Source organism: Takifugu rubripes, unplaced genomic scaffold (genome assembly GCF_901000725.2).
Source record: "Takifugu rubripes unplaced genomic scaffold, fTakRub1.2, whole genome shotgun sequence".
Taxonomy (NCBI): Eukaryota; Metazoa; Chordata; class Actinopteri; order Tetraodontiformes; family Tetraodontidae; genus Takifugu; species Takifugu rubripes.
The window spans coordinates 233,498-242,460 of NW_021821635.1; the positions used below are offsets into that span (position 1 = coordinate 233,498).

The window sequence follows — 8,963 nt, forward strand, 5'->3', positions numbered from 1 at the left end:
ACTGAGTGTCCCAGTTTTAGAACATACAATGTCTCTGAAAATGTTGTGTTTGCATGTTGCTGTATATGCTGCTGACAAGGGAATCACTTCCTGTTTCATAAAATTCACACGCACACGCACACACACACACACACACACACATCTGGACTGCATCAGCATTTGAGGTGTGTCATCTAGCAGATGATAGATGAAGAACAGCCTGTTGGACTGTAAACTTCCTGGAACACGAGTACATGAACTATTGTGGTGTTTATCTCCACAAGAGTGTAACAGCAGTGTTGGAGAAGTTCTGGAATATTGTTTTTTGTCTTTTTGCTGTCTTCCATCTGCAGCATCTCAGGGGTTTTGCAGCCAGGTGACGGTTTCAATATATCTGTCCGTAAATTCTTCTTTATTAAATATCCAACATGTTGGATTCACCTGCATCTTACAAACAGAAAAGGGAGCTCATAAAATAAAGCAAACAAAATTGTTTCTTGTTTGCGAGACGACTAAAGCAGTACTGCCTTTAACACTGTATTAAGATAGCACCTGGGCTCTGTCAGTGTTATTAACAACCACCAGGGGGAGACACGACATCAAATAACTCACCCAGTTGAGTCGCTACCCAGAAGTCCAGAGGCCTTCTTAGCTTCTGAAGGTGATTCTTTGGTCTCTGGTCTCTGTAGGTCTGAGGACCTTTTGCCTGAAGACTTCATGTAACATCACCACACTGAAGGAGAGGCAGCTGAAGGAGATCCAGGGTGAGGCAGAGCGCCTGGTGCTGCTGGCATGGCCATTCCACTTTTTCTGTGGTTTCCCCCGTTTGGGGCGGAGGTGCTCCGCAGTAGACGGTCCTCTCTATACATGACAGTGGTCGTGCAGCTGCTAGCGTTGGCTGCTATGCTAGCGCTGCTGGTGTCACAGCAGACATGTGTCTTGGAAAAGCCACAGATCCACAGCTGATGCATTTCCTGAGGAGGAACAGCAGAACGACTTTGTGACTTACTTTACTACCTTGTTTATTTTCTGTTTCCTGCTTCTCTTAATTGTCATGGTGTTGTGTGACGGTGCCATCCTGCACACACTGCTCGTGCAACGCCAGCACGACAGCCGTGCACTGTGGGTAACAGTTCTGATCCTGCCTTGTTGCCTAGCTATATCCTTCTAGTGCTCACCTATAGTGACAGTTCCCTAGATGGAGATGGCAAGGAACTCTATGTCACCTACATGGTTAGTTTAGCATTTAGCACCTATAACAGCTGCACTGACCCAGTAATCTTCTACTTGGTTTCAGCTGATTTCCGGGACAAAGCCAGCAGGGTCCTGTGTTGCCACAGCAACAGTCAAGACAGTCCCGATCACACAAAAACAATGTGTCATATTCTTCATCGAGGACAAAAATGTAGCTGAAAGCTAATGTGCAGCATCAGAGGCAGCTTGATCACATGATGCACCAGCTGTCAACCTCAGGATAAATGAGGGAATCTTTTAGACGTGAAGCAGGAAATAAGTTATGAATGGTTCAACATTCAAAATTCATTTAGAACCGTTTGTGCGTGGACTAAGTGGAAGGTGTGAAAGTTGTTTTCATGTTTTCTGCATTGTCATTCTGACAGGAGATTAGAAATACGGCGCTCTGAGAAAAGCTAATGTTCTCGAAGCTGTTTTCACCTCTGCGCTCACTGAAGCGGCGAAGAAGGAATTAAGAAGCAGAGAAGAAGCTGTCGACAGGAATTCACAGTGACAAGAAGACAACCAACAAAGAAGATGGATTTCCTGAATGAATTAGCTCTGATCCCAGAATGACCCCTGGTCCACTGATCCATTCACCAGGAAAACTGATCACATAAATACATGCACCTACGCAGGTCCTCACTATGTCACTAATCACCCAGAGGCTACACACACCTGCTGATGTGATATCACCAGGTGAGTCCAGGTGCCACAGGAACGACTAAAACATATTTTGAAGACCTTGTGGTAGTGATCAACCAACCATCTACACCTTCTCCATCTTCTCTAATTTCTCCTCTATGTCTTCTCTCTTTTTCATCTCACTCCTCTGAATTGATTTGAAAATAATGATGACCAATCTAAGTTTGGTATTTTAAAAAATGCTGCGATTTACATTATCACAGGCTTTCAATTGTCACCTCTGATTGGTCCACAGGTGGAGGTGTCTAAACTCACCTCCAGTCCTGGATCAAACAGGGTTTGGATCATTTAGGGGGGTTTGAGGGATTAATCATTCCTAAATGGCTTCAGAAAAGCTTCCTGTGTGGTGTCTCTGACACACAAAGAGCTCTTCTCAGTGGACTGTGGAGAGATTTGGCCCTTTCCTTTGACTGCAGGCTTTGTGTCCTGTTCAGAGGTGACTGACCTGAAGAGAGCAGCCGACACTGAAGATGCCCTGTCTGTCATTTATTGATCATGCGGCTGCTGCCAGAAGCACACGATGAATTCTGAGCTGTATGGAGCTGTATTCTGAAGGTATCTACAGAGAAACCGTTTATGAAATCTGCTGATCTTCATGGACTCCAGACTCGCTCTTATCTTCACCAGAGTCATGGTGGCGTCCATATACCGCTTAATCTCCACACGATGAAAAATGTGATGAAAGAAAATGTAGATGACAGAAGAAAAACAGCCGTGTAGAGATTAGATCACATCCTGATCTTTTATTGTCCACTGGAATGATTTCCAGAATATATGTCTATATATGTCTAAATAGTTCTGCACAAAACATATTTGAGCAGGAAAAATCAAGTGTGTGTGTGTGTGTGTGTGTGTTCTTGTACTTGTTACATATTTACATACATGCACATCTTCCTATTGTGTATATATGAGTGTTGGAAGAGTAAGGCCTGAATTTAGGTTCAAACTAGGTTTAGATCAGGATGGCGAGTTTTGGGATGCTTAAGATTACATTAAGAGGATGTGTGTGTGTGTGTGTGTGTGTGTGTGTGTGTGTGTGTGTGTGTGTGTGTGACAGAGAGAAAGAGATCATTTGTTTCTTTGATTCCAAATCAATTTTATCTCCAATTTAAATTTGTTGTCTCTCTTCCTGTCTTGCTGTCCATCTCTCTGTCTGTCTCCATCTCCACAGATGTCTCCCTCACAGTCACAATTACTCCATCTGTCCGTCTTTTTCTCCCCCGCCTTTGAACCCCCCCGTGTATGTGCACGTGCACGTGCGTGTGCGTGTGCCCATGCCCAACATACACAGCAGAAAAACTATAGAAAAGTTTTTTGCTTTGTCAGGACACAATTGGGGTGGTGGGGGAGGGGATCGAACGCCCCAGGATCGGGCGTGAAGAGCGCACGTTCTGCACACTGACAAAAACCTGTTGGCTTGTTCTTCAACCTATCACAGGACAACGATTTCTGCATCACGAGGATGAAGATGGGTTGTCTGCGCTGATGTCACAGAATTCCTTCAGAGCAGAGTGGCTGATGGCTGAAAGTGAGCTCTGATTGGCTGGTTGTTGGTGAACAGACTCTCAGACTCAAGTGCTGCTCCTCGGTGTGTTTTCGCTCTTTTGTCACAGAAAATCAGTGAGATGACTGAGGAACTTTGTTCACACAGTCGACAAAAAGGTCTGTGAAGAGCACCGCAGCTCCTGGATCAGACCTGTTGGGTCCAACCAAGTGTCCAGATCATGTTTGGACTGGCCTACCACGAGTAACCAGCAACATCAGGAAGCAAGAGAGCGATTTGTGATCTTGTCCATATGTGGTCTGTCCATAGCCTGGTCCTGAAATCTACTCAGTCCTGAGGTCCACTTCCTGTCCCTTTCCCGTACCCGACATATCACCGTCCTGCTGGGCACCTCTACACACTCTCAGTCTCATTGTAGATGCAGTAGGAACAGCATTTTCTACGGTGCTTTAAAAACAAGGAGTAATCTGGCTGAGGAGACCTTCTCATCTTCCTCCATCCCCCAGACGTCACACGTGACCAGGGACCTCAGAGCGAGCTGGGAAGTTGTGCTGCTCCTAGTTGCTGAATAGAAAATCTAAATAAAACAAGACTGGTAAAAATACTTTTGGAAATACTTAAAAGTTGCAAATAAAGTTGTAACCATGACAACAGAGCAATATTTGGGTGTTTGTGTTCTTACCAAAGTTTGAATCTTCATTCAGCTCTCGGTGGGGCAGGTTCAGTCTCCCTGAGACCATCAACAAGGCTTCAGTTTTCAGACCACAGATCAGTTTCAAAGTGATTAACTGTGAAGAATCAAACCCCTCCTGAGGACCCACCCCCCTTCCCCCCTGCACTCTCTTGTTGTGGGTGAGATCGTCCTGTGAAAACCTTTTGTGTTTAGGTCACAGCCCGTGTTATCGTCTGCAACCTCTTGTATCACTCACAAGTGGCCTGAGGACCTTGGAGGACCCTGGAGGGGCCCAGGGCCTCTGATGGACTAAGCCTGGGGGGCCAGGAGTTGGCCAGGTCTCCAGTGTTGGCCTTCTGCCTGGAGCAGCCCCTCCTCCAGTCATGGTCTTGTGTCCTGCACTGACAGTTTGTTCTCAATTAGATTCTTTTGTCCAAACAGAAAGCCTTCAGTCAGGATGAAGCCCCTCCCCCACGCCAGGCTCTTCACTGGTGGCCCCAAACCTGCTCGAGGAGCTGTGTGAACACGGGAAGTTCTAGTGCCTGATTTACTGATAATGAGTAAATGCTATGATGGAACAGAAACTCTTAGGTTGAAAACGGGTTTGTTGCTAGCTATTCTCTCAGTTTTGTCCAGTTGTCTGATGCCACTGCCTCGGAAAGAGCCGGAGGCCTCAGTCTGATCTGGAGCTCTGACTTAAATGGGGGTCCACCAGGATAACCTGCAGACGACATCGATCACCCTACACACGAGTTTCTGTGAGACGTCATCTCTGCTGAATCTGCAAACAGCAGCGTTTAGGACCAGCCTCTGTTTTCAGCCTTTATTTAGTATAGTGACTAATTTGGTTTAGTGTATGTTTCAGAGAACTGGAATAGAAAAAACTGTCCTTGGGTCAGAGCTCTCCCTGGTTTTAAAATTGTTAAGAGAGCAAGCAGCATCTCGGAAATTACAGGAGCACATTCAGAACCAGCCAAGAAGAAGCAGCCCTCAAAGCAGATCCAGTTTCTGAGACACAGTAAATTTGCACCAAGCAGTTATGGGAACATTTACTTTTGCACTGACCAGTGACCAGGTCCTGGTAGAGATGGGTCAGGAGAGACGTGGGCATGGAGACGCTGGTCCTGGTAGAGATGGGTCAGGAGAGACGTGGGCATGGAGACGCTGGTCCTGGTAGAGATGGGTCAGGAGAGACGTGGGCATGGAGACGCTGGTCCTGGTAGAAATGGGTCAGGAGAGACGTGGGCATGGAGACGCTGGTCCTGGTAGAAATGGGTCAGGAGAGACGTGGGCATGGAGACGCTGGTCCTGGTAGAGATGGGTCAGGAGAGACGTGGACATGGAGACGCTGGTCCTGGTAGAGATGGGTCAGGAGAGACGTGGGCATGGAGACGCTGGTCCTGGTAGAAATGGGTCAGGAGAGACGTGGGCATGGAGACGCTGGTCCTGGTAGAGATGGGTCAGGAGAGACGTGGACATGGAGACGCTGGTCCTGGTAGAGATGGGTCAGGAGAGACGTGAGCATGGAGACGCTGGTCCTGGTAGAGATGGGTCAGGAGAGACGTGGGCATGGAGACGCTGGTCCTGGTAGAGATGGGTCAGGAGAGACGTGGACATGGAGACGCTGGTCCTGGTAGAGATGGGTCAGGAGAGACGTGGACATGGAGACGCTGGTCCTGGTAGAAATGGGTCAGGAGAGACGTGGACATGGAGACGCTGGTCCTGGTAGAAATGGGTCAGGAGAGACGTGGGCATGGAGACGCTGGTCCTGGTAGAGATGGGTCAGGAGAGACGTGGGCATGGAGACGCTGGTCCTGGTAGAAATGGGTCAGGAGAGACGTGGGCATGGAGACGCTGGTCCTGGTAGAGATGGGTCAGGAGAGACGTGGGCATGGAGACGCTGGTCCTGGTAGAGATGGGTCAGGAGAGACGTGGGCATGGAGACGCTGGTCCTGGTAGAGATGGGTCAGGAGAGACGTGGGCATGGAGACGCTGGTCCTGGTAGAAATGGGTCAGGAGAGACGTGGGCATGGAGACGCTGGTCCTGGTAGAGATGGGTCAGGAGAGACGTGGGCATGGAGACGCTGGTCCTGGTAGAGATGGGTCAGGAGAGACGTGGACATGGAGACGCTGGTCCTGGTAGAGATGGGTCAGGAGAGACGTGGGCATGGAGACGCTGGTCCTGGTAGAGATGGGTCAGGAGAGACGTGGACATGGAGACGCTGGTCCTGGTAGAAATGGGTCAGAAGAGACGTGGACATGGAGACGCTGGTCCTGGTAGAGATGGGTCAGGAGAGACGTGGGCATGGAGACGCTGGTCCTGGTAGAAATGGGTCAGGAGAGACGTGGGCATGGAGACGCTGGTCCTGGTAGAGATGGGTCAGGAGAGACGTGGGCATGGAGACGCTGGTCCTGGTAGAGATGGGTCAGGAGAGACGTGGGCATGGAGACGCTGGTCCTGGTAGAGATGGGTCAGGAGAGACGTGAGCATGGAGACGCTGGTCCTGGTAGAGATGGGTCAGGAGAGACGTGGGCATGGAGACGCTGGTCCTGGTAGAAATGGGTCAGGAGAGACGTGAGCATGGAGACGCTGGTCCTGGTAGAGATGGGTCAGGAGAGACGTGGACATGGAGACGCTGGTCCTGGTAGAGATGGGTCAGGAGAGACGTGGGCATGGAGACGCTGGTCCTGGTAGAGATGGGTCAGGAGAGACGTGGACATGGAGACGCTGGTCCTGGTAGAGATGGGTCAGGAGAGACGTGGGCATGGAGACGCTGGTCCTGGTAGAGATGGGTCAGGAGAGACGTGGGCATGGAGACGCTGGTCCTGGTAGAGATGGGTCAGGAGAGACGTGGGCATGGAGACGCTGGTCCTGGTAGAGATGGGTCAGGAGAGACGTGGGCATGGAGACGCTGGTCCTGGTAGAAATGGGTCAGGAGAGACGTGGGCATGGAGACGCTGGTCCTGGTAGAAATGGGTCAGGAGAGACGTGGGCATGGAGACGCTGGTCCTGGTAGAGATGGGTCAGGAGAGACGTGGGCATGGAGACGCTGGTCCTGGTAGAGATGGGTCAGGAGAGACGTGGACATGGAGACGCTGGTCCTGGTAGAGATGGGTCAGGAGAGACGTGGACATGGAGACGCTGGTCCTGGTAGAGATGGGTCAGGAGAGACGTGGGCATGGAGACGCTGGTCCTGGTAGAGATGGGTCAGGAGAGACGTGGGCCTGGAGACGCTGGTCCTGGTAGAAATGGGTCAGGAGAGACGTGGGCATGGAGACGCTGGTCCTGGTAGAGATGGGTCAGGAGAGACGTGGACATGGAGACGCTGGTCCTGGTAGAGATGGGTCAGGAGAGACGTGGGCATGGAGACGCTGGTCCTGGTAGAGATGGGTCAGGAGAGACGTGGGCATGGAGACGCTGGTCCTGGTAGAGATGGGTCAGGAGAGACGTGGACATGGAGACGCTGGTCCTGGTAGAAATGGGTCAGGAGAGACGTGGACATGGAGACGCTGGTCCTGGTAGAGATGGGTCAGGAGAGACGTGGACATGGAGACGCTGGTCCTGGTAGAGATGGGTCAGGAGAGACGTGGACATGGAGACGCTGGTCCTGGTAGAGATGGGTCAGGAGAGACGTGGGCATGGAGACGCTGGTCCTGGTAGAGATGGGTCAGGAGAGACGTGGGCATGGAGACGCTGGTCCTGGTAGAGATGGGTCAGGAGAGACGTGGGCATGGAGACGCTGGTCCTGGTAGAGATGGGTCAGGAGAGACGTGGGCATGGAGACGCTGGTCCTGGTAGAGATGGGTCAGGAGAGACGTGGGCATGGAGACGCTGGTCCTGGTAGAGATGGGTCAGGAGAGACGTGGGCATGGAGACGCTGGCTGATGTCACTTAACTTTAGCGCCAGTAACAACAAAGGAGGACTGGTCCAGTTGAGTCTGACCGGGTTGAAATGGAATGGGACTGACAGTATATCAAGATGAGGTTGGACCCGTTCAGAGGAGGCGATGATCTGCACCACAGGCAGAGTTTGGCTAAAAAGTGTTTTGCTGCCAAAGTCCACATCTTTTAAAAATAGTGCGCCGCTTGTGCAAAAGTAGGTGTGACTTGCAAGTTGGACCAACCAAAGTAGACCTGGGTCACTAAGGGTTCCTATGAATGAAGACGCTGCTCTGAGGTAGCAGCTAACAGAGTGACTCCGTCTAGAACGCAGCGTTCCAGGATCCTTCCCTATAGGAACTACAAACATCCTTCCGGTGCAAAAAGGGCTCAAGTGTAGCAGTTTGTCTATTAATTCCACGTTCAGGGAAGTCACAACACCTCATGCGCAACCATGAGGTCACCGTGAAGTTGGCCGTCTTTTGTCTGCTGCCCCTCAAACACAACACTTCCATGAAGAGCCCCGTGTGGACAAAGGTACAAAGGGAGCCGATCCACTTATCCAATAAAAAACACACTCAAAGACAACAACCACACCACACACTCGACTGAGATACGCCAGGGGTGCGGAACACAGGTCTGAATTTGGGGTTTTTGACCCCTGGACACTAACAAGTTGCTAATTATTGTGTTCTCTTTAAGATAAAGTGTAAAAGAGAATAAGGAGGCGAATAAGATGATGAAGCAGTTAGTGGTAAAGTGAGGTGAAGGAAAGGATTTAGACCTGAGGGTGTGTCCAGATCTCCTGGGTGTAATCCTGACCACGGTGGGAGGGGCTTTACCAGCTGCATGTGAGAACAGAGGCGCCCCCCCTCTCAGCTCCTGCCACAATAGATGAAAGAGTGAGTCCTGCTGTGGCACCAACTCCAGGTGACCACAGCAACTTCACCAGCTCCTCATGTGGAAACCATTAAAACAGGTTTCCCACA

At 50.4% G+C, this 8,963-nt stretch overlaps 1 long non-coding RNA gene across 1 annotated transcript; it reads left to right on the top strand.

Moving 5' to 3' along the window:
* The first annotated feature begins 1,786 nt into the window (after positions 1–1,786).
* Positions 1,787–4,064, top strand: LOC115248446 (uncharacterized). Its single transcript, XR_003887321.1, has 3 exons — positions 1,787–1,911; positions 2,334–2,472; positions 3,356–4,064. It is a non-coding gene; the product is annotated as an uncharacterized lncRNA (long non-coding RNA).
* The last annotated feature ends 4,899 nt before the right edge of the window (positions 4,065–8,963 follow it).